We start from the raw sequence: 6471 nt of genomic DNA, 5'->3' as shown, positions 1-6471 counted from the left end.
TGAAAGGGATCCTCAGGGTAATCCAGTCCCCTGCAATGCAGAATTCTCAGCTAAAGCATCCACGTCAGATGCTTAAAAACCTCTGCTTAAAAACCTCCAAGGAAGGAGAGTACACACTTTCCAAGGGAGTCTGTTCCACTGTCAAACAGCTCTTACCACCAGAAGGTTCTTCCTGATGTCCCCAGTTGCAGTTAAAGAAAGTGGCCCTCTAGATGCTAGACCCTCAGCTCCCATCAGCCCCAGCCAGAATAGCCAGCGCTCAGGTAGGTGAAATTTGTAGTCTTAACAACATCTGGAAGGCCACGTTTCCCACCCCTGTTCTAGTGTGAGCCTTATCTCCTGAGCCTTGACACCTGCAAACCTAACACTGATTTATAGCAAATATGTTTCTGGTCAGCCAAAGACTTTGTGTGGCTGCATAACTATTTTGGCTACAGTTACAGATAGGTAGCCGTGTTGGTCTGCCATAGTCAAAACAAAATAAAAAAATTCTTTCCAGTAGCACCTTAAAGACCAACTAAGTTAGTTCTAGGTATGAGCTTTCGTGTGCATGCACACTTCTTCAGATACACAGTTATTTTGGCTACAGATATCCTTCTCTCTCTGTTAGTTTTTTTTTTTTTTTTTTTACTGAAAATATCTAGTATTGAGTTTAAAGATACTGTAGTGACTTTGGGATCATATTATTCAATTCTGCAATTCACAAACACCATATTTTTGGTGGCAGCTGTGCTTTTTAAAAATCTTGACACAATCCTCTGTAGATTGTTTATCAAATTAATATTTTGAAATTGTAAATAGCACCTGGCTGCTGCAGCAGTACGCATCATGCAAATTACTAAATAATCGTGTCGGGATTTTGTTCAGTACAATTCCTTTTGGCAGTGTAATTACTTCTGCTACTTAAGTGGTTGCATGCTTGCGTAGGATGATTGAGCTAAAACAAATATTGCCTTTTCAGGTGAGAATTGACACAAATTCAGACAACTTAACGCAGACCAAAAGTTTTCTGAGTCATAGTAAAGTTCCTTAAGTCAGGAAAAAAATAATACTGAACCTTACTAAAGTTTCGAAGGCAAGGTATCCTTGACTGTGGATGTTCATTTTCTTTCCAGGCAGATGAAATAAGACAACAAAAAGGCAATAAAAGCACATTGGGCAGGGGGAGAGCCTTACAAAAAGGATTCTGGTCCATCAATCTCTGATAATTGTCAATCAACCCAACAACCATTGGTAACTTTTGAATTAATTCAGAGAAGGTGGTGTGTGTGGGTTGGTAATGCACTTTGTGGCCCAAATAAGACAAATGTGGCTGGGGGTGCTCTTATCTGCTTTGTGCCATGGTCCTCTCCTTCCCCCTCCATGCCTCCTTCTCCTCATCACCACCCAGTGGCTCCTCATCCCCTCATATGACTGGAGGAGGCAGAGTCAAAAGGTACAGGGTGCTGATCAGCAAAGAAAGGGGTTCTGACAGAGGGCCCCCCAGGGAAGCTAAGACCCTCTCCTCTCTGAGGGTTGCCAGCTCCAAGAGCACCTCATGCTTTCACTCCTCCCAACCTCCAGGCCTACATCCATCCACTCCATCTGATCAAATATTGAAGAAGGTGAACTTTCCCCAGATTAAGAAGGGAAAGACAATTCCTCCCAATTCTTTTTGGGGAGGTTATCAGACGCAGAGTGCTGTGGGTCGTCCAGGGGCTTGAGGCACCCCCCCACCAATGTTCAGGGGCCTCTGCTTTCTTCTCTCCATGTTCTTCCTTCTCTTACTCTTCAGTTCATACCAGGGTTTTCTTCTTTTCTATACATGGGCTACCATACAAGGGTCATTAGGGCCTCTTGGGACAAGCTTGTTTCTCCTAACAAGCTATGTTCCTCTTTCTTCCTGTTCTGTTAAGTTGATTCTTTTTTTTTTTTTTGGCTTAAGTACAAATTGAACTGGAGAGGGGTGTACCCTCTCCAAAGTTTGGCTTCCTGCCAGTGGAGAGGTGGGCAGTGACAACTAACACAGGATCCCTTTCCTTTCGCTTCTGTTGATATGATTGGAATAGCTGCATTAGGCTGCTATCCTAAAGGAGTTCACATCAATGGGAGTAATTGCTATGTTTAGGATGGTTTGGCAGGACTGAAGCTTGGGAAATTGTGGGTTAAGGCCTTGTCAAGTAACATTCTTTCATTCTGCATATGCTTTCTTTGTGTGATGATGTCCTGAATTTTGCTCTTTTGTAATGTGTGACCTTTATATTTACGTTAAAAAGAACACATAATCTCCCCCCCCCTTACAGAAAATATAGGATAAATTAGATGCAGTTCAGACCTGCACTCTGCTCTTCTACAATGATCTGTTGAGTTGTAGTGTAAAGCTTTCTTACACTATTTACCAGGATTCACTATGGTATATAATATTTATAGGAATTAAAAACTGTTAATAGCCAAACATTGCAATTGATTAACCTCTGTATGTTTACAGCTCACTTTAATTGCTTAAAAACGCCATTTGTCAGCTTCATGTTCTATTGACAATGCTATCGATTTATCCGATTTGGGCTTTGTCTCATCTCTCGTACATAAAACTCACATATGCAGTTCAAATGGGAAATGACTGTATTGATTTCCTTAACTTGAGCCCAAATGCTAAAGATTTTTGGATAAGCTTTCTCATTACTTAAGCCAAAATCAATAAGAGAGAGCATCTTTTAATGAAAGAGCAGTTTGAGCAACGTACTTCAGAAATGGGGTCCTGTTCATCCTTTGCTTTGTGAATCGATCTCCTCGGTTCCTTAAGTGAGGTCCAATTGGTTGACATTGTGGTTTGTCTTTGTGTGTAAACTTGCAGCTTCAGAGAAGCGAAGACAAGCTATGGAGACAGCAAGAAGGAAGAGTTTTCTGCTGCAACGGAAAAAGGATGTTCTTCTTATCCAGGTCGTTCATTTTAAATGGCTGGGATTAAACTACACTAACAAGAATATTCTACATCATTCTGACCTGTGTTTTTGCAGCCACCTTTCAGGATGCGATTGCTGAAAACTGTTGGACTTCCCAATCTCATTTCAACATTTGTCCTAGATTTCTTTGGCATAGCATGCTAAATGTCTGCAGTGCTGTTAGTTAAATGTTGTGCCGTAGCAGGATATTATTTTGTTTTAAGGAGTATGCATAAAAAGAATGAAATGTGAGGTCAGTAATGTAGATTTTTAATTTAATTAGGCTTCCTTTTACCTTCAGCTTTGGCAGCATTTGATTTACTGGTTTCAGAATGAACAGCCCGACAAGAAGCTGTGTGTGAAAAATTAGGAGCTAAAGTCGAAGAGCAGCAGAATGGACTGGGAACATCCTGCAAGTTATATGGGCAGGCCAAACGTCAGGTACTGTACTAAGATATCATTAACTGCCCTGGACTACATAAATTAAGCTGATTACGCCTTCACTTAATTAACTGAGAATGACCTATTGATGTATAGGCAGAGTAAGCTAGAGACTACATGCTGCTCTGTACTAAATTTATAGGTTTTCAATTAGTTCTACTATTGACTGCGACTCTGGTGAAAGAAAAACTTTGCTTATATGCTCAGTGACTCCTTGGGAAAAAAATAGCAATACATTTTGAGCTGCCATGTTAATATGTGTTGTGGGTTTGTTTGTTTTTAGTCTCATAAGTTTAACACAATGAACCCACAGTTCATTCTTAATTTGCTTTGTTTTTAATTTTGATTAATTTGCACGTGGTTGTTGCAATCTAAGGCTGCTATCTCGTATGCTGTCTTGCCACTTCAGTCTCATTTACTTTGATGAGATTTAAGCAGTCTAACTGTGTTCAGGGATCACCACCTACAGCATAATTGGTTGTTGTATGAACTTGGACTAATAATATCATCAGTAGGAATGTTTGATCATGTGGTCGAAATAATGCTGGGGATTAAAATTTAATTAACTGTTTTTGTGAGCAGGCAGCATTAAAGGTAAAATCCAGGAAATGTTTTGTAATATACTCTGCATAAACATTTTATCTACATCTTCCAGGAAATTCATGAATTAGGTTAGTGTCCTAATCTAATCCTATAATACTATATCAGCTATTGATTTGATATAGTAAGCCTTGAGCTTTTGAATGCCCTATATAAGAAGAACTTTAAACTCTACCAAAAGCCTCTCGTAGAGAAGGAATAAGGGTAATCTTTGGTGCAATTGGAAATCACCTTTACAGGATCACCCTATGCTTCTACAACTTTTGTTTTTAAGACAATAATTAGAATCTCCAGTGAGATTCCTGGAAAGACCCTACAAAGTCACACCAGTGGTGTGATTTCAGAAGCAGCCTTATTGACAGACACTCTGACTGATTAGCTTTTGGAACTCCCAGGTCTTGGACCTCTGAACTCAATGTGATTCCAGCAGATAAGGATGAACTCAACCTGACTGCTCTGAGAGTTCTGGCTTTGAGTGCTCTTTTTCTCTACTTCCACTTGCAATAGATTCTTCCTAGTAAAGCCTTATTGTGAGGGGAAACCTCTTCTCTTTTTCCTGGATACTAAAGATTCCTTTGCTGTGCCTTGCAGGTAGCGTAAGCTTTCAATTCCTACTGCAATCTGCCTCCTCTGCGTCTCATCCAGAAGCCGAAACAATCCACCATGCTGCCTCCATGTCTAGCAGTCTTCTCACTTTTCATATCTTTTTTTCTCTATTGTATCTGGGACAGCCTTCAATGGTTAACCATTACATTGCCATAAGACCCCATTTGTGGAAAAGCTGTGATATTTTCACTGTTTCTGTCTGGAGTCCCCTTACAAGGGCATTCCACTACCTTCTGAAGTTAAACTTCTCTTTGTATAATTTGGAAAACATTCTAGTGTCTGGGATGGGTCTACCAGCCTGTCCTCTGACAGAACAGAACCATAGGTGCATTGCGAAATAATTCCCATTAGCGTATTTGAGTTGAATTTCCTTTCAGTAATTCATGTTTCAGAGCATGAAACATGATAATTAGTTGTAGATGTAAAAATTCCTTCCAGTAGCACCTTAAAGACCAACTAAGTTAGTTCTTGGTATGAGCTTTCGTGTGCATGCACACTTCTTCAGATACACTGAAACAGAAGTCACCAGACCCTTCTATATAGTGAGAAGGTGGGGAGGGGTATTACTCAGGAGGGTGGTGGGAATGGGTGATTGGCAGATAGCTGTGATGAGCCTGTTGACGACTCTTAACGACTGCAATAGGTCTTACAGGAAAAAGCAAGGGGTGAGAAGGTGAAAAATGGCTTTGTCATGTATAATGAGATAAGAATCCAATGTCTTTGTTCAGACCAGGTCTCTCCATGGTTTTAAGTTTGGTAATAAGTTGCAATTCAGCAGCTTCTCTTTCCAGTCTATTTCTGAAATTCCTTTGTAATAGAACAGCTACTTTGAGATCTTGTATAGAATGTCCTGGGAGATTGAAGTGTTCTCCTACTGGTTTCTCTGTCTTGTGACTAACTTAGTTGGTCTTTAAGGTGCTACTGGAAGAAATTTTTTTATTTTGTTTTGACTATGGCAGACCAACACGGCTACCTATCTGTAACTAGTTGTAGATGTAACAAAATAAAAAAATTCCTTCCAGTAGCACCTTAAAGACCAACTAAGTTAGTTCTTGGTATGAGCTTTCGTGTGCATGCACACTTCTTCAGATACACAGTTGTAGATGTGTTTGTAGATGTGTTTGAGCAAATGTGGTAACAATTGTTGTTGTTTGGTCACTTAGTCATGTCCGACTCTTCGTGACCCCATGGACCAGAGCACGCCAGGCACTCCTGTCTTCTACTGCCTCCCACAGTTTAGTCAAACTCATGCTGATAGCTTCATCTCATCCTCTGTCGTCCCCTTCTCCTTGTGCCCTCAATCTTTCCCAACATCAGGGTCTTTTCCAGGGAGTCTTCTCTTCTCATGAGGTGGCCAAAGTATTGGAGCCTCAGCTTTAGGATCTGTCCTTCCAGTGAGCACTCAGGGCTGATTTACTTAAGAATGGAGAGGTTTGATCTTCTTGCAGTCCATGGGACTCTCAAGAGTCTCCTCCAGCACCATAATTCACGAGCATACATTCTTCGGCAATCAGCCTTCTTTATGGTCCAGCTCTCACTTCCATACATCACTACTGGGAAAACCATAGCTTTAAGTATATGGACCTTTGTTGGCAAGGTGATGTCTCTGCTTTTTAAGATGCTGTCTATCACCTTGGAACTCTTTGCAGTAGATTGGGTATGGGTCCCAACCCTACCAGTACCTGCATTCTGCATTGTTAAATATATGTACATTAAAAAAATAATAATTCACCATTACCTCTCCACCAAATGGATGAAGCTTGATTTCCAGGTGAACACATTAATCTATGTGCTTTCTTCACACTTCTTGGCTTGGCTATCTGTCTTCTGTTTAAGGCCTTGCAATTTAATGATGCCTGATTGCTTTATGCAATAACAGAATGGAACATTAAAGCTTGAAATG

This window comes from Podarcis erhardii (assembly GCF_964252035.2).
Source record: "Podarcis erhardii genome assembly, chromosome: 8".
Lineage (NCBI taxonomy): Eukaryota > Metazoa > Chordata > Lepidosauria > Squamata > Lacertidae > Podarcis > Podarcis erhardii.
Note: the sequence above shows the minus strand (reverse complement) of the source record.